Raw genomic sequence first — 20838 nt, 5'->3', positions numbered from 1 at the left:
AAAAAGTAGTTACATCATATTGTTCATGAGAATGATGCACTCGGATGTTATGATTTATCACCACCGCCTGTGATAAGCAGAATATGGCCTCCAGTTTAGAGAATATGTTCATTCTCTAAACTCTGGAAACTGTGAATCTACTATGTTGCCTAGCAAAGAATTAAGGCTGTAGAAGGAATTACGGTGGCTAATCAAGATGACCTTATGATAGAGAGATTTTTCTGGATTACTGGAGTAGACCCAATGTAATCACAAGGGTCCTTAAAAGTGGAGGTGGAAGGCTGAAGAATCAGTATCAGAGTTACTGATAATGTTAGAGAGACTCCACCAGAAATTGCTGGCTTTGCAGATGGAAAGAGACTATAAGCAAAGGAATGTGAGCACCCTCTAGAAACTGGAAAAAGCAAGAAAATGAATTCTCCCCTAGAGTTTCCAAATAGGAATGATTCTAGCCCAATGAAACCTATTTTTTTATTTCTGACCTCCAGAACTATAAGATAATAAATTCATGTTTCTTTAAGTCACTATGTTTGTGGTAATTTTCTAGAATTGCCTAGAAAAGTAATACAACACCTTTCTAGAACTATCAACAATTATGTATTTGTGAACTGATATTTATTAGTATCATACAAAATGTTTAGATAATGTCACTCTCAAAGATAAGAGTTATAAAAAGTAACTAAGATATTGAGATAAACAATCAAAATAAAAAAAGAATACAACACTGCTATCCAGAACCAATCCAATAGGAAAAGGAGATGAGAACACATGGTTAAGAAATGTGTAGGCTATTGATCAGCCCAAATCCTATGATGACGACAACTGGGTAAAAGAACAAAATGGAATAAAATGGAATGGGAGAGAGACTCCTCCTAACTAGAACTGAAATGGAAGCCATCAAAGATAAAGCTGCATGAGAACTGGGATATAACCAATAACAAATGAAGAGTCTCCTTCTAATGATGAATCAGAAGGTGGAGATAAGCCCTGGAGAGATGAAAGACACTGAACAAAGGGAGAGCCAGCAGTTTCTATGAATAGGCACTGAGAGGATTTGCAAATGTTTCATGTACTGCAAAGGCATCTGATTACAGCAATGATGGCATTTAGCTGTATTAGCCTTGTACGAGAACTCAACTTCCCAAAGATACATGGCTCTGAAAAGGCAAGTCACCTAAAGAACAGAGCCTTGATGGCTAGAGGAAACCTAAGTATATTATATACAACAGCTACATCACAATACAGTGTCAGCAACAATGAGAATAATGAGATCAAAATTATTCCCACAGCATCCCCACAAAAATAAAAATGAATAAAGTGGTGATGTAACTCTCCCAAGGAAAGCCAACAGAAACAAAAAGCCTCAAAGTTTAGCAAAGATCAGGTTTGCTCATACAAGATCAGGTTTGCTCATAACAATAGATCAAAACTGATTCTATAATCAAGTTATTTAGATAATTAATCCACTCGTACTAATCAACCAGGTGAAGAGAAATTGGCTGAATAAACTGACATGCATGTGTATGTATATATATTACATATTAGGTATATAATACACACTATATATATTATACACACATACACAAACATATATACAAACATTAAGTAGATAGATATTCAGATCACCAAAAAGCTGGAATTAAAAAAATCAAAATCACTTTAGAAAAACCAACAGGCAATGAACAAATATTTGCTAATTATCTGACTCTCCAACATTCAGAACTAACAACGCCTCCGACATGAAGAGGCATGGTACTTAGGTGTCATAATTCTGAGGGAAAGCATATAGTCAGAGTTGCAAAAAGTTACTGGCTGCAGTAAGACATAGAGGGTTACTCTAGATATATCATGCTCACATCCTTACACAGACCAATGGAAGAATGTGGTAAGTTGTTCTAGGGACCATTATAGTTACCTTCGGAAGAAGAAAGTTTGAAACTCAGCCCTGTAACTTCCCAGCTGCATCATTCTTAGCAAGATATCTGAGTCCATGTCCCCTCTTGTGTAAAATGGAGATAGTAAGATAATAATGTATATGAACGCTCTTTGCAAATGAGACATGATATAAATCATAATTATTATTTCACCACAAGACACAATTATGCTAAGATTTTAAAGCCACTTTGGCTTTCAAGTGGAATAATTCTCTACTATAAATATAAACCTAATAATATGTTTGAAAATGACTGCAACAAGAAGACTTGGCTTGAGTCATAATAGCAAGCCAAAAAATTTTGGCCAAGGAAATCAGGTATTTCACAATTTCACAAAATTACTGATGAAATAGAACTCATTAGATATACTCCACCATTTAAAATAACACTGAGATGATAGCAAAATAATTTGATATGTTGCTCTTCTTATAAAAACTGAAGGTTGTCAAATCAGATTAATTTACCATCTTAGAAACTTATGTGACCCCCCAATATACTAGTTGAAATTTTCTGAAGCAAAGAATCTATCAGATTTAATACCTATTCAGAAGGCTGTGCTTCTAGATGCTTGGGATATTATTTAGGGCATTTAATAATATATACATTTATTAATATATTAATAATATGCCCATGATTATCACTTAAGGACACCTTCATCTGGATTATTTAAAAAAAAACAAAAAACTATAACTACTGACAACAACAGCAATCTCTATCACAATGGTATCTTCCACTCCTCTCCAGTGTCTACCTCTTATAAGTTCTTCAAATGGCTAAAAGTAGGAAATACAGTTGAAAATGTTCAAATAAACATGTAGTAAAAATCTGGATAGGACACAGAGGAAGAAAATTGGATTATAGATCCTAGAGGTCATTTTGTTTGTGAAGACTTTACTTAAATGGCAACTTCAAGTAAGGAGGCTCTTCACAGAGGCAACTGTACTATTGTCTGACAACTAAGACATATGGGGTAAGAGGTGGAATTTGGTGAAATTAAAGAATGAGCTCATCTGGAATATGTTTTCATTCCTATTAGAGGTTCCCCCACCAACAATTGGAGACAAGGGTGGAAAAGGTCAGAATTGAAAATTTCCACTTTGTAAACCACCTGTCCACAGAGTATTACATGGATGAACATTAGAGATCGTTGGCTGAGGAATGAAGAAGCAAGGCACTGCACTGGAAGAAGTTCTACCTTCTAGTGCAACTCTCCAGCTGGCTTACTCTGTGACCCTTGTAGGTCAATCAATGTCACCATCACTAATAGCAAACATATATATTCATTTATTTAATAAATGTTTATTGATCATCTACTACATGCCAGGCATTTTTCTAAGTGCTGGGGATATAGCAGGAAAAAGACAAAAACAAACAAACAAAACAAAACAAAACAAAACAAAATCCTTGCCTTCATGAAGCTTACTTTCTGGTGGAGGAAAGATAGGACAATTCTACAAGGACACTAAGCTCTGCCTTACCGAAGAGTAGTTCTTTTAATTAGCATGGGAAGAAAGGAAATGTGTGCAAATAAATAAATGAGAAATGACTCCTGAGCTCCTCAGCCTCTACATACAAATGAAAATCACATTAAATATGCTATCAAGAATCAATTGTACTTTAACTTCTTTGGCCTGCCATAATCCAGCACAACTCTACCTGTCCCACTATACTTACTAGTACTTTATTTCCTTATCGCGAAGGTCCAGCAAATAATAATTACTTTGTGTTTCCTGCATAATTCCTTGAGAATTCCCATCTTCATGCTGTGAGGATTCTTCTCCCTATACTGAAAATTCTCCACCTCCTCTGCCTCTTCTACCTTACCAAATGCTACCCGTCCTTCAAAGTACAGCCCCGTCACCTCCTCCTCAATGCTCTTCTTAATCCCACAGCAGTCTTCCCCTGGATCTCCAGTTATCCAGTAATATCACTGTTCCACCTGTATTATAATTACATGAGTATATCTCATTGCTCCTCTTCTAAATCAGTTTATAAAATGTTAGGTTGTTCATTCCCAATAAGTGTATATTTATTTAATTTATAAATTATGTATACACATATATGTAACCTAATATACCAATATTATTTACATAATAGAACATATACAAAATACTAGACATTTTTCAAGGATTAGATTAAATAAACATAAATTGAAGCCCTAACAGTTTCTTCTGATACCCTCAGTAGATTACATAGTGCGTCCCTTGCAAGTAGGCACATTCTGCTTTGGAGATAATCATAAAGCTAGAATCTATGTATGATCCATATTTCAACTCCTCTCCGACATAGCTGCTGAATCTAATACAGTGCCATATGCATTACCATAAGGGACAATAATTATTTATTAGATGGATGAATGCATTTTTTCTCCCCTTGCAAGGTAGGACACTGCAGCATAGAAGACAAAAGACTGAGAATCAGGAGTCTGATTCAGCTCCTAACTAGTCGTATGACCTTGAGCAAGTCGCCTGATATTTCTGAGCTTTGCCTTTTCTCATTGTGAAAAGTAAAAGGGAAGTGACTGCAGTCTATATGGTATGGTCTCTAAAGCTCCTTGGAACTCATGTTTAGGATGCTAAGAGATTGGGGTGATAACATGTGATGGAAAGATTAAAGAGAGGATCAATTCATAAAGTCCTCAGAAGAAAGGTGGAGATGAATTCAAGCATTTCAATGATCACTACTAATGTAGTTATAGCCCTGCTTTGTCTACATGGATCAGGCAAGGCCAGGATTTGTATCCTGGAAGGTTGCAGATGATGCTGCAGGATCTTCCCCTAAGTAAGGGACCCTGAGGACAGTGACCTGAGAGTTGGCACCATCACCCTTCTCAGCCTAACTTCCACAGCAGAGCTGATCAGATAAATCAAGAACCCAGACAGCAGGTTGTAGGCAAACGAGGTCACCCTGCATGAAACTTCAAACTTGGGGCCCATTTAAAGCAATTGTCAGGAGGGCATTTTCCTCATTTGCTTTGCTTCAGCATGTCTGGAGAAATACTGTGTGGAGCTTTTACTCTTCTCTGAGGCCTCACGCATGGGCCCTGGCCAAAGGCAGATTTCCAAACCTATCAGACCGATTATTTCACAGGACATAATAAGTCCCTAGTCTGATGCTTTTATTTCCATTACTATCTCCTTCGATCAACTTTTGAGTATAGTGACAGGACTTAGCTTCCTTCCCTTGAGAACTCTGCCAGTCCTTACAGTTTAAAATATATTTTTTTAAAATAATGGCTTCAATATTTTTTCTTTCTTAGTTTTAGGCCATGGCTCCTTGTCCTGCCATCCAAGAAGATGGTGACTAATCCTTTTCTCTCATTTATATGGTTACCTTGAAGGTATTTATAGACTGCAGTCACTTCCCTCATAGAAGCCCTTCTTTTGGGAGCATATAAATTACTTCAGTCAGATCACTCAAGTTTGTTCTTCCAACATTCGTATCATTTTTGTGGCATTTCTTTTATTTCCTCTACATTTTATTTCTTTCTTAAACTGTGGGGATGTGAACCACAGCTAACTTTCCAGATGTGGTTAGAATCTTTTCAGGCAAGGTAGACCAATACAATTCCCCACCTTGACCCCCTTGCCATACACTCTTCATTTGAAAATGGAATTGGCGTTGCCATGCAAACCCCTATTTAGTCATCAACTGTTTACTTTAGGTGTTTTTCAGACCCACCAGCTCTACAGTTAGTGAGTCTTGTTCTCATCTACATCTTGGCTGTTTGCATCCCTGTCTGAGTATGAAACTGTATTTATTACAACTGCATCTCATCTTTCGCCAGCAGCTGCTATTTCTAATTGGTGTCGGTCACCCGGTCTTTTCATTCTGACCTTATATGGTGTGTACGTTTCTAAGCTATTTAGTCTGGCTAACCAAAAAAAAAATTATTGCTAAATATCACTGTTCTTAGATAGTTCTTGATTTTGGAGGCTCTCAAGGCATCTTGAGAAACCTGCCTCGTTTTACACAACGGCACTACCTGCAGAGATCTGAGTGCATTTTTTTTTTTCTAAAATCAGAAGCACTTAGTTTTGGTCTCAGCTCTCGCATCTGGCTATAACACACTATTCTAGATTGTTTTTTTAAAAAATCCTAGGCCCTCGATCTATGCTGATCAATGTGGTAACCATTAACTACATGTGGCTATTTAAAGTTAATTACATTAATTAAATTAATTGAAATAAAATTAACTATAATCAAATAACATTTAAAATTCAGTCCCTGAGTTTCACTAGCTATAGTTCAAATGCTCAGTCCATAGGGGCTAGTAGTAGCTAGTGGCTACCATATTGGACAGCACAAATATAAAACATTTCCATCATCACAGAAAGTTCTAGAAGACAGTGCTTCTCCAGACAGTTGGGTTCCACGGCTTCTTCTTCTTTATGTTGGACAGACCTCACCACGAGGCAGTAATTTTTTCTCTCCTTTGTGCTACATTTTAAGTTCTCAGCAAACTTGTTCTATGTCAATAAAGATGGAGAACAGCTTGTCCCCACCTTCACTCATCTGACAAATACTCACCAAGCACCACCTACGGGCCACGTCCTGCTCCATGAGCTGGGAATAAACAGTGCATGAGGCATGAAAGCCCCTGTCCCTACGTAGCTTCCATTCTAGTAGACAAAACAAACAACACTCAAGTATACGTACAATGTGTCAGTAGGAAACTCTTAAGCAGGGAAAAGGATGAGCATGTGGAGAGAGAGGGCCATCAGGGAAAGTCTCTCTCAGAAGAAGATATTTGATTGGAAACTTGAATAGAGTGAGAGAGAGAGCCACATCACAGTTTAAAGGAAGAGTGTATGCGAAAGCCATGAGGTAGGGATGAGCTTGCCATGTTTGAAAAAAGGTAAAGAAGGTTATTGTGGCTGGAGAGAAGTAAAAAAGAGGCAGAGTGCTAGAAGGGGTGAACCTAGGGACCATGGGGCCTGAAACATATGCAGTTTGGGGACTCGCTTTAAGACAGAGAAAATAAAATTGCAAAATTGCTTAGGGACCCTCCCAAATCTTAGAAAAGGGCTATGCAAATGAGAGGCCATGAAACTTAAACTTCACTCACTTCACACGAAAGCCACTTCCAGTGAAAGAAGATGTCAAAGAGATAAGTGAGGGTCAGATCTTGTAGGGTCTCAGGGACTATAGTGAGGCTGAGCGTCACAGGAGGGGGTTTTGAATGGAGAAGAGCTGGGCTCTGATTTACACTGTAAAAACTTTTTGATTTATACTTTCTCTGGCTTCTGAGTAGGAAATTGACAAGGGAAATAAGACAAGGATGGAAGGAGGGAGATCAATCAAGTAGGAAGCAAGATATGACTGTGCTTACACCGGAGTCATGGGATGTGTAAGCTGGAGGTGGAAAGCAGTAGATGGGAGGGTATTTTGAAAGCAGAACCTGCAGAACTGCAGGTGACTTCGACGTCCAGGCTGAGAGAATTCTATATTTGCAAGTGGTAGAACTAAAGGGATGGTGGTGAAATTTACCAAGATGGTTAAACACTAAGTCTCAGGGAGAAAATCAGTTCAATTTGCTCACATTTAGTTTAAACTGCTTCTTAGGCATTTATGCAGAAATGCTGAATAAGCACTTGGCTATACACATCAAGAACTCAGAGAAAAGAAGGGTCTTAACATATACATTTGAGCATTATCTGCCCACGGATTATATGTAAAGCTGTGGTAGTGGATGAAAACACCTGAGAGCATAGACAGACAGTTTGGAGTTAAGTTCCAGGGGACTCCAATATTCCATGGTACGACCCTTTTAAAAAGTTGAAAGATACTAAACTTTAATTATTCTCACTTCAATTCTTTATACTTGACTTCATGTGACAAAAACTCTCCAAATTTAGTTTTGTAATGAGTAAGGGTGGACATTATTTTATTCATTACAGAATTCCCATGGCCTCCCATGGTGCCGGCATAAATGCATTAAGTATTTAGTGAAATTTGAGTTCATCCCTTTCCTGGACCCCATAGTGCTCTTCATGGTCTATGCTGGCTTTACTATATATAGTCACACACATGACCCACCACAATTCCTGAGTTTGGTGGCCCAGAGGTGTTCTAACAAAGACCCAGATGCCCTTCTAAGTGTGAATACCTGGCTCACTCCTATGCCAAATCTTCTTTAAATCAATATATCCAATGTTGATGCTGATTCTAAGTTTAAAGGATGTTAGTTTACACATACCCTTTAAAGTAAGTGCCATCTGCAAAGAGAATGGACATACCCTATTGCGTTCCACAGCTGGAGGTATGGGTTGCATAAGGAGCATCTGGGCAATGTCACTCAGACATAGATGGTAACTGAGAGCAATCTTAGTTTATGAGACCTAGACAATGATGCTTTTCTCAGAATGGCTTTTCGATTCTGTAGCATTTGGAACTCTAGGTAAGCAGTATATATGAATGGATACATCTGCTCCATGACGTAGTTTTCTTGAATTCTGTCAGTACCTGAACCCTATATTAATTGCTCCTGATCATATTCAACCCAGAAGTATATCTTGTAGGCTCTGCCTCCAAAATTTATTTCACATTTATTTACTTCTCTCCATCTCTACTGCCAGTACCTTGATCTAAGCCCAGATAGTGTCTAACTGGAATTCTCCAATAGCCTTCTGTAAAAAAGCTCCCTGTGTGCACAGCTTTTGGCTGTGTGCTTCCATGATTGCCTCCTTCCCCCACTCTGCCCATCTCTATTCTTGGAGTATAGACACAGTCTGGGACAAACAAGATTTAAAACACAAGATTTCCAAGTTTCTTTTGAAGGCACTTCTATGGGAAAGGGCAGTTGAATATATCCTTTTCAAGTTTAGCACGGTCCCTTAAGTTAAGCACCTTCAACCCTGCTTTGCCTGCAAAGAGTTCTTTAAGGATGCTCTACTGAGGCATCTGCTTTTCCGTCTTCCTATTAAAAATGATTCTCGGATGCTTTTATTCTTAGTAATGCTGTTCCATTGTAGCACCAATATAGTTATATAAGTGTGTCGTTTCATGCTCTATTCACCTCCTGAATCTTTTAACCCGACCCCTCTCAGCTGAGAAAAGAAACACTATGGGTTTAAATCTATCTGCTATCAGCTGCAGCAGGGTAATTCTTACCCTAGGGCCCCAAACCCTCATTTCAGAAGGACTAATCCAAACCTTTTTGGAGGCAGTGCTATTTCCTTCACTACTTGGTTTGGCTGTGTGCTGAGCCCCTGTTATATTTAGGCAGTGGAGGGGAAAAATAGGGATATTAACCTCTAACACTGATGAAAATAATAGCCACAATAAAATCAGGATGAAAAATACAGGGGTAGTAATTATTCTGCTCTACCTTACCCCAAAGGAAATAGTTTTCAGATAGAGCCTTAGGAATTTGTAAAAGGTACCTCCATTTGAGGTTTTATAGGGCAGGTGGAGGGCTATCTGGAGGCAGGGGGAGTTTGCCAGAGCCTCAGACAATGTGGCATTAAGTGATGGGGCACCCAGCAGAATCCCACTCCTGTCTCTCAATCCTTCAGAGGTTGAAAACTCTGAGGATGCAGGCTCTTGGAACCACTTGCCTCCTCTGTTCTATCTGGCAGCAGCCTAGTGTGGAAAAATATACTAGGCTATATTTCAAATAACCTAAACCAACTGGCAAAAAGTACTAAATTCTTGCTTTTGTGTCTGGCTCTTAAATTCCTGCAGCCCTGACTTAACAGACAAGAGAGGGTCATAAAACTGAACCTGTGAAACAAAAATAGACCTTTTGGGACTTCTCATACACACACAGCAGGGGTGCCAAAATCGCTTTCAGTTTTTCATGTTTCCAATCGTGTCGTGCTTCCTCTGCATCCTCATGTGTCTGAGCAGGCATTTTTCTAGGCACGGTGTGTCTATCGTTGAAGTGTTCAGGACTGCAAGGGCTTAAACTCTAAGGGTCCCATCTTTATGTACGACAACTCCACTCTGATACACCCTCTCTGTTTCCGTAATTAATTCCGGGCACCTAAGACATCAAGTCTTGGTTCTGTGTGCTACTCTAACTGCTGTGGTTTTAAAAGGCTTTATGCTTTGAGGTTTCCTCATTCAGAAATCAAATAATTTGAATCAAAAAAAAATACACAAGTGCCTTCTGGCTACCAATGACAGGGAGTAGCAATAATAAAAAATAATAATAGTAAAAATATGCAACCGTATTAATGCCAGGGACCTGGGGATGCAATAGACAGAAATGAAATTAGAGGGGAAATCATGATATTGCTGAAGTGCTGAAGTGCTGCTCTCACACTAAGACCAGGGGGATTGGGATAAGGTAAAGTTAATTGCATTTCCAGATGACAAACCTCTCACCTCTGAACTGAATGGCTCTTTATAAAAGCTATCAGTAATAAACTGTAAATCTCAGCCATGATTGCAAATAAAGGTCATCCCTTTCATGCTGCCACTTTCCTGGGCCTTATTACATTCCCGCCTGAACCGTTTTCACTTCTTAAGGTGTGCCAGCTGTCCATATAAGCAATCAGCACCGCTTGCTTTCTTTATTTTTTTAAAGCATGACATTATCAGATTTACATCCCTGTACCTTGTGCAACTGCAGTGGGCTAACCCCCTACTCCTGGAAGGGAAGGCAGCACCTAGAGGTAGGATTACGCTTTATCTCTTCCTGTGGATGTAAAAGAAGTCCTGCACCCCCATTTCATAACCTAGCATAGCCAGGCTTTGTAAGAAGCAACACATCCCATCTAATCCATCAGTCTTAATTGCTGTAGCCCTGACCCACTTTTTCTTTCTCTATGTATATGGCAAAGATCCCTGTTCCTCACCACTTCCTGAATCAGGAAGCCTCCTTTAGAAAGCTGAGTTAAATTTAATTTAATGCAATTAAGGAAATATTCATTAATTTCTACTTGGCTGATGACATGGTCTTCAAATCTTTTTTTCCTCAGTGCGTCTCTCCAATTCTATCAACAATCACAACAGTGAATATCTGGCGAGTACCCACCATGTGCCAGTACTTCACTGCTTAGCATGCAACATTCCCTCGTCTCATTCTCACCCCTGCTATGTCTGGGTGCCATTTCATTTGCATTACTTTCACTTTGCAGATAAGGAAACTGAGGCTCAGGGAGGTCACTGCCTCAGGTTTCCCACCAGTACAAGTGACAGAGATAAGATTTTCTTTCTTTAGCTAAAGGGACCCAAAAACATCCTGGAAGAGACTAAGAAAAACCAAATGGTACCAAATGGCAAAGTGACTTCTTCAGGAGCTCGCTCCCAGGAAATAGAGCAAACAGTAGAAGTAACCCCTGATGGGGAAGAGAAATAGGTACAGTCGACATTCATTCCTATGCAACTACTCTGGTCTAAGAGATACTGCACTAACCACTACACTTATTGTTGAAAGGGGTGCGAAAAGAGAAAAGAAAAGCATTAGTTTCAGTTCTGAATCTATTCTGACACCATTTATCCATTGACCTATTTATTCATTTAATCACTATATGACAGGCAAGATAATCACGCTATTAGACTTGTTTCTCTGTTAATTACCTCCCCATGTCTACAAAAGTTGTTGTGTTAAACAAACGGTGAAAATACTTTGCAAAATATTAAGTATTCTTAAAATGCATATTTAAAATAACAATAATCCCCTAAATAGTTTCAGTAATATATATTCTCTTGTTTTAAACTGGGCTCTAACTATTTTCAAAATCAGACAGGGAAAATCTTAATATGTGAGAACAATCATTCATATATTTACTTATTATTTACTCAGAGCTACAGTCATTTCCCATGTGTATGCTTTTGCACTGTACTAAATGCCAAACTATTTATAAAGACCTAAAACACTTTGTTCTTGCCCTCCAAGAGCTTACAGTTTCATCTAATTAAAGTAAAATAATAAAATGGCAATACAAGATTTAATCTATGGTTCAAAATAACACTAAGAAACCACATCAATATAAAAATAATGACCAACAATTTGTACCTGAGTTCAAGGAAAGTCAAGATCACTTTCATGGCAAGGAAATTCTCTAGATGTTTGAATGAGGTACAGAATATTGATTAATGAAAAGGGGACATTCTCATATCAATTAATTAAAATGTGATGTATATATAGTAAGGAAATCTCAGAAAGGAGGAATTATTCTCCTTTTGTGGAATATTAATAATGAAGTTTCTAAATTGAAAATTCACAGATGAGTGGAAAATGAACAAAGCTATTAACAAACTCTGAGGAGGTACGCTAGAACTAAGTGTTTTCTCTGGCTATCCTGGGACTCGTCTTCTCTGAAGTAAGCCCCGAGTGTCCTGGGCTCTACCACAAGGTGGGGTCCAGCTGAACTCCCCAGGAAATGGCTAAATAGAGAAGGGTACAGTAACCCGTGTCTCATATTTTGAAGACAGAAACTGGCATATGACTGCAGCATTCTTAAGTCTCCCAACATTTATGAAAGTTTATCTTGGGAATTCTGGGGGTCATTTTTTTCTTATTGACTGAGCTCGTATTCACATTCAAAGCCCACCGGAGTAAAATCAGTGACCCCAATAAGTCCATATTGGAATGATACACAATCCAATTATAATGACTGTCCAGGAGCTGATTTTTAAGCTACTGATGTGTATAATTTATCAGAAAAGAAGAAGACAGTGAAAGAGGAGAAAGTAGCAGCAGTAGCAGCAGAAGGCTGTAGTGTTTCAGTCTGGAGTGTGACTGAGAAGGAAACTCAAAGAATGAGGCTGGCTTTACTGGGTCCTAAAATTTTACACCATGTTCATTCATTCATTCTCTTGTCTACTCTTATATCTGTATTGTGGAAGGCGAAACATCTAGGTCCTACAAAGTCACATGAGACCCTAGTCTTTGAGGACTTTAAACCAAATAGTTCCACAAATGAACATTTAAGGCATAGAAGCACAAGTCAACAGTGACAGCAGAATTGGAGCTACAGTCTCATTGCACAGCGGCACAGATCACTGATGAAACACTGCCCAAGACTTCCGAAGATTTTCTTCTCTCTTCTCATTTAACCTAGATCTCCAACTAATGACTGGGGTGATTTTAGCCACCAGATCTCCTATGATTCAGCAAAGCTCATTTCAATCAAATCCTGATGTTGATTCATCTTTAGCTGCGAATTTCTTTCAATTGTGAATAACTTCATATTTTAAAAAATGGTTATATATGTAGATTGCCTCTCATGAAAATGCAACATAACTGCTAAGTGTTATTACTACTCAAAGGCTGCTTTCTTAGACGCCTATTTGCTCTTTACAAGGAAGTCCCGGGGTACACATGAAAGGTAATATCAGTTACTCAATAACAATAATGAAGAAGACTTATATGTAAAAGTAACAGCTTTCACTTCTTCCATATAAAAAAGCTTTAGCAGTAATTATGATGAACAGAAAGGGATAATTTGCTTGGGAAGATGAAGAGATTAATGTAATTTGGGGCTTTGGAGGAGGCAGAGATGTTAAAACTAGTTTTTTTTTTTAACACTCACTGCCTTGTCACCTGAGCAGGAGAGCACCATATCAGAATAAATCTGGAATCACTAAGCTATTTGGTGGTGAGATCCATGTTTTGCAGACTTTAGCATCCATCAGAATTTTGCCTGTTTCTGAAGGCCCCAACCCCTGAGATTCTGATCGAGAGATTCTGATTGAGCAATTTGCGTTTCTAACTAGTTCCCAAGTAATGTTGCTGTTGCTGGTCTTGCGAACAGATTTTAAGAACCACTAGTGTAGATCAGGGTTTGGCAAATTATGGCTTGCTGATCATTTTGTAAATAAAGTTTTATTTGAACACATACCCATCATCTACATGTTATTTCTGACTGTTCCACACTACAATGGCAGAGTTAAGTAGTTGCAAAAGAGACCTTTTGGCCCACAAAGTTGAAAATATTTACTATTTGGCCCTTTACAGAAAAAGTTTGCTAACTTGGGTATAGATTAAACCAGAGCCATAGAAACTCACAGTTGGAAGGAAATGTCTCTAACTAGATCCTCTATTGAATGAATGAAGAAATCTTCCCATGAAGTTGAGAAAAACTTAGACTGGAAGCCAGACAGAGTTCCCATTGGACAGTGCAGGGTCCTGGTCACTAGAGAAAGACCCCCTTTGGTAGGGAATCATGCTTCAGGTGCTCAGCTGGCAGCTAGCTTAGTGGAAAGGCAATCTCACATGCACCCCTGTCTCCAGACAACAAATGTGAATCCTGACACTTATGAAGAGGGAAAGTCTGAGCCTCTTAATCCAAGGAACTTTCTACCCAAAGAACATGTATAACACTAGTAAAATTATACCCGCATTATTAAGGGGTCAATTATTCCCTAAAATCCATGCATTACTAGCAACTTAAGAACCCTAATTTAGGATATGATTAGAAAAAAACAAAAACAAAAACAAAAAACATTAAAACCCAGTTCTCTTCTTCCAATGGCAGATATTCATTATTTGAGAATGTGAATATTCTTGAGTGAATTGTAGCAAAAGCATGAACTGTTCCCTGAATATCTGTGGCTCTTCTATATTTTGTGGCTTTCTTGCAGTTAGGGCTAAATGGCTAGGTCTGGGGTTTTCTCTTAGCAGGAGTGACATGTTCAACTGCTGAGTAGAAGCATGAAAAGCTGGCAAATGACCCTCTGGTTTCCCTCCTTCTCAGCAATAAAAGAGGCTCTGTGTTCCAGGTTCCAGGTAGTCTGCTGCAAGATGATACAACTCAGAGCTTGGATCCCTGAATTATTGTGTGGAGGAATCCTCGTACACCACCGAGCTGAGTTAAATATGCTAAACATGCATTGCAAATTAGAAATAAACCTTTGTTACCTTACACCCTTATAAATTGAGAGCTAATTTGTTACTACAGTGTAACTTAACCTATTGTGACATGCAGGGGTTAAAAACATTAGACTACATGAATCTATAGGACTACCTTCTTTCCCAAATTTAGATGCTGGGGCAACATGAAAACACCAGTTTCCAAAGAGAGAGACACTGAAATGGAGGCTGTGATCAGTAGCCCAGCTCCCTCCATCTATGGTACTCGCCCCTGCAGCTGCCAGGAGAGTTGGCTATGGATGGCTCACAGCTGCATCCCTGGCTGAATCATGCTACCCTGCACATGACTTTCATCCCATGATTAGTTAATGTAGGGTATAAAGGCCCAATCCCCTTTCCCTATTTGATACAACTCTCAGTGGCCAACTCAGCCTCAGAATGCCCCACAGTATCAACCTCAGCCTCTGCCACAACCACATAACTTTTAATTCCCCCCTGCCCTGCCTAATCCTGCTCCCTTCCCAAGACCCTTAGCAATGTTGTTTGTAAGTGGACTTCCCAAAAACCTCTTGCACACAAAGTTACCTTACATGCTGTTTCTGGATAACTCAACCTAAGACTGGTGCTCAAGAAAGGAAAAAATGGGGTCTGAGAATGGGCCACTATCGAAATTTTTTGACTTATTAACCTGGAAGAAACCCAGTGAGAAAGAAGTTTGTGGCCTGAACTATCTACAACAATTTCATATTTTATTCTAAGAGACTGATAAATTATTCAGATTTATAAACTTTCTGTCAATTGTTAGTTAACTGTAAACCAGTCAATAGTGTTTACTGCAAATAATAATAATAGGTAACACTATGTGCCCGATGTAGTTGTAAGGATTTTATGTACATGAACTCATTTATTCTTTATAACAATCCAATAAAGTAGTTACTATCATTGTCCCATTTTCTAGATGAAGAAACTAAATAAAGTTAGATGATCTGCTCAAGGTCATCCAGTGAATAAGAAGGAAGACTATACGGAGGGCCGTCCTAGGCACTGCTTTCCACCTTATCCTTCATTCCACCTCTTCAGCTGGCACCATCCCCACCGAGCAAATGCTGGTGCTAAGAACAGTGACCCAAGGAAAAGATGTCCTCTGGTGGGAAGACTAGCATGAGCAAAGCCTCACTGAAAACATGGTGAGGGGAGCAAATCCAGGGAAGAAGATACTTGGCTGTCTTGGCGACACGGCTAGTAGAGGGATGGAGACCCGCAAGCATGTGGGCTCCAGAATCATAGGGAGCTGTGTGACTTGAGCAAATTACTTAACTTCTCTGAACTTCAATTCCCTTATCTGTAAAAGGAGAATGAAAGAAATACCATCTCAGGATTATCAAGAGGAATAAATGAGAAAATGCACATCAAGCACTTATCCAAGTTCCTAGCACCTAGAAAATAATACTAATACGTACAATCATGAGTCATTCTCTTAACCATGACCAAAAAAGAAAAAAAAAAAAAGATTCACACATCCAGAATTGGATTTTAACTTATTTTTAACAAAATAACACATGTACACAGTTTGAAAAATAATAATAATAATGGTAATTCTGGGAGGCCTCTAACGAGGAATAGCAGTTCTCTACTTCACCGTCTTTCCAGAGGAAACCACTTTCAGCTCTTTAGTAATTTCTTCTGGCATTTGCCTCCATGTTTCTAACTAATTTGCTTTTCTTTGTGTTTCTTGATTTTTTAAAAACATCTATTGATTTCACACTAGGGGAAAATGAGGAACCAGAGCTCTTAATCCTCAGCACATGCGTGAATGATTCTTTTGATATAGTTATATAACAATTTTTTTGTTAAAACAATATTTGCTTTCTACATTATAATTGTATTATTACTACATATATATTATTCACATATAAGCCATGTAGTTTATTATAATTAGTTATTTTTTCACACACTTTTTGTTTTTCCAGGAGTTGTTAATGTTCTCGTTTGGGGGTTTTTTGGTCTGCTTGGTTTTCAATATATCTACCACTAATTTATCTCCAAATCCTCTACCACACTGACAAATTTCTTATGAATATGTTTAAACACATCAGATTATTTACTGTATTCATTTTTTTTCCTTAGAGACATCCTGAAACCCTATCTCTTTTTGCTCCAAATTAGACTGGATTTCTATTTTAAGCCTCTACCCAGGGATTGTTCTGAGTTTTCTCTTCCCCACCATCTTGAGAATCCCATTTGCTTCCTTCTAGTGTTAAATCATCTGTTTCTTGGATCTTCGTCTTCTTTTTAAGATTATTCCATCTATAGAGGAGGCAAATTCTAACACAAATTCTACCCTTGTGTTTAAGCAGCAATTTGACTAGTTATTAATTTATACGTTGCAAATAATTTTTGGCCAACATTTATTGTTTTCTAGTTCCAGAGGTTCTAATGAGAAAGCTAATGGTAACAGGGACTGTTTTCCTCACTGAAATTTTTACATCCCTATTTATATGAAATTTCTACCATGTTCACTTTTGCCTGGGTACTTAGGGGCCATTTCTCATCTCAAACTATCTTTTTGAATAGCATCCTACTTTTATTGCATGGATGTGGCATCTTTCCTTTTCTGAGTACCTTAATTTTGTTTTTATATTTTCTTCTGTTTTCTGTACTGTTTCTATCTCCTCTGAGTTCCTTTTTCTCTTTGTTTCTGTCATCAAGATAAATGGGGGAACATTGTCTGTACATTCATATTTTAAAATGAAGCATTATTTAAAAAGCTGTTAAGAGGTCTGTATGGGGTTCGTGGTTTCTAGATTCAGGAGGGAACTTTCTTGTTTCTTTGGGATCTCAGGTGACAATAACTATATTTTTTTCTTTTAGAATTTCTCTTAGAATGCCTCGGAAAGGAATCCTCCAGTCTCCAGTGTGGAGATAAGCCAGTTCAACAACATTCTCCAACTAAGTGGCAGAATAGGGACAAGGAGATCTCACCATTCAGTACATAGATTTCGTTTAATCCCCATGTGCAAGGAATAGTATTCCTCACTCAGCTGTGCCTGCTTCTCCAAGTCAGAGTCTGTCATCCTCTCCAGAGCTGGTCCGTGGCCTGTTAGGAGCCAGGCTGCACAGCAGGAGGTGAACAGAGGGCAAGTGAGCGAAACTCCATCTGTATTTGCAGCTGCTCCCCAGCGCTAGCATCACCACCTCAGCCCCACCTCAGATCATCAGGCATTAGATTCTCATAGGAGCACCAGTCCTTGGTGCCAAAAATGTTGGGGACCAGTGACTTAAAGGACAGGGTAGGGGAGCCTACGGGACCCTTTATATATCTCTTTTTTCAATGTCCAATCGGTTCTGTTCCCAGCCTACCCATTCCCATACCTAGAGGCAGCCAGTGCCCCCAAGAGCAGAATCTTCCATGTTCTAGCACTTCCAACTGGCTCAGTTCTTGACTTTGCCTTTTGTGAGCACGCAGTTCCATTTTTCTGTCATCCACTGTATCAGTTACAGTCAGTCCCGTTGTTTTCTAGCTTCCAAAATTCCGTTGACATTTCTTATCTGCCATCACTCCCTCTTCTGTATTTGTTGTCCTTATGATTCTACGCTTTTTCATACCTAAACTGTCATTTTAGTAAGGCTTTGAGAAAGAGCAGAGATAAACTCATGTGTTCAAGCTGCCATGTTCCTGAACTACGCCTTTTTTAAGAGACGTCTTCTGGTGAACCACTTCCATTCTATCATTGGGTATTTGCTCTCTAGAATGCTAAGAAATGATCATAACTGATTTATCCAGTGCAATATCAGAAGGGAAAGCAACCAAATAGTATAAACCTTTCAATAAAGCACAAGACGCACTATGATTAAAATGTACTCAGGAATCTGTATGTTGGGTGCAAGCATGGATCAGCCTTAGCAAGAGGCTTCATGTGACCCATTCTGGGGAATGAAGAAAACTGATGGCAATAATAAAAGTACTGTTCAGCTACCCAGGATCTTCTACGGAGTGGCATGTTCTGTGTCTCCTGAATTTATCCTTTCTAACATCTTCATGCCAGCATTACCAATTTAGATGAGACCTGGGTTCATTAGGTATTCAAACAGTACTTGTTTAGTTCAGGGAATGAAGGGACATAAGTTTCATTTAGGTTCATCTTAATGAAAGTTTATTATGTTGTAAATCTGATGTAATTTCAGGGGCTTGCTGCCTTGCATGACAGATGCATTATCTGGCCTAGGAATCATAAGAAGTGACTTCATAATGTACTCACCACAAATTCCAACATTGGATAGACCTACTCTATAAATTTTCTGCCTAAATACCCTCACTGTTTTCTTAAAGTGTGTGTGTGTGTGTGTGTGTGCATGTGTGTGTGTGTGTGTTTGTGTGTGTGTGTGTGTACATGTGTGCTCACACATATGCTCGGTATATTTTTTGTCTGAGCCCAGCAAGAAGCAATTCACACACACTCCAACGAGGTTACAAAGAACAACTTAAGGGACTATGGTCTCCTCTACTATTCAACAATAGAGACTTCCTACAAAAAATTTCGTAGCTGAAATGGCCTAAAGTGAAGAGTATCCTCCGCTTTCCAAAAGTTCACTTTACGCCACTTTGCTCTTACAATAGACCTACGTTAATACCTGTTTTTGCTAACTGAAACAAATCCAAAGAGGATTTTTGCTACAAAAAAAAAAAAAAAAAAAAAGGGCATTACTGTACTAATGTAGATCTTTTGTGAAAGCGTATTTACAGAGGTGTGAGTTGGATTTAGAGGCGTGAGCTGGATTTAGGGAAACCCAGAAGGGATAGTGAAGCATCCTGGGGCTAGCAACAGCACAGACGCCATTACCACCCTAGGCCTGAAGTGACAATGGAGGGCAGGGTTGCCAGAACCTGGCAAGACTGGAAGCTGGGGGAGAGGGCAGCAGACAGGAGCACTGTTCTAAAACAAAGAAATACAACCAATTTTTAGCTAGGAAGGGAGGAAGCCAGAAGAATAACTATAGTAGTCCCCCCTTATCCACTGTTTTGCTTTCCTTGAATTCAGTTACTCACGGTCAACTGCAGTCCAAAAATATTAAATGGAAAGTTCCAGAAATAAACAACTCATAAGTTTTAAATTGCATGCCATTCTGAGTGGCGGATTGAAATCTCGAGTTGTCCACTACATTCCCCTCGGAATGTGAGTTATTCCTTTGTTCAGAATATCCACACTGCATTCACTACCCGCCCCGTAGTCACTTAGTAGCCGTCTCAGTTCTCAGATAGACTCTCTTGGTATCACAGTGTTTGTGTTCAAGTCACCCTTATTTTACCTAATAATGGTCCCAAAGTGTAAGAATAGTGATGCTAGCAGTTCGAATATACCAAAAAGAAGCCATAATGTGTTCCTATTTTATTACCTGTCGTTGTTAATCTTTACTGTGCCTAGTTTACAAATTAAACTTTATCACAAGCATGTATATAAAAGAAAAAAACATAGTATATATAGGGTTTGGAACTATCATCAGTTTCAGGCATCCACAGAGGGTCGTGGAACATATCCCCCATGGATAAAGCGGGGATGACTATACCACAACCTCACTCTTCTGCCCCCCATTCTTCTACTGAGCCCTCCTATTGGACCAACTAAAGGAGAAGCTCCAGGACAAAAGAGGGAGGTGTTGCAATCTGAACTTCACTTCCTGGGCACAGAGAGAGTGGTAAGGCACGCAAAAGACCCAGCACCAGGGTATACAAGAGATTTTGTACTCTTGGGCCCCTCCGAAGAAATAGAAACAATGGAGTTAGGGATAGGGGTAGGTGAATGCCCATGTCATAAAGTGACTTTACAACAGGCTTCCGCTGTTACAATATTTTACACCATTATTTTTTGTTTGTTATATGTTTGCTTTGTCCATTAGGCTCTAAATTCCTGGAAAGCAGGAGGCATGGTCTTTCATGTCCCAGCCTAGTACTTAGCATACAGAGACCTAGTAAGGATCGAATTGAATTTATAGAAATCATACCAGCAATGAATGACCTCAGTTTCTCCATCTACAAAATGGGATCTCAGGAAATGGGGAAAGATGCTAAAAACTGCATGACATAATTGATTCCAAAGGCTATAATCTCAGTACTCAAAATACATTAATGTCTGAAATAAA

The sequence above is a fragment of the Pteropus medius genome, unplaced genomic scaffold (assembly GCF_902729225.1).
Source record: "Pteropus medius unplaced genomic scaffold, Ma_sr-lr_union100, whole genome shotgun sequence".
Lineage (NCBI taxonomy): Eukaryota > Metazoa > Chordata > Mammalia > Chiroptera > Pteropodidae > Pteropus > Pteropus medius.
This window is presented reverse-complemented; position numbering follows the sequence as displayed.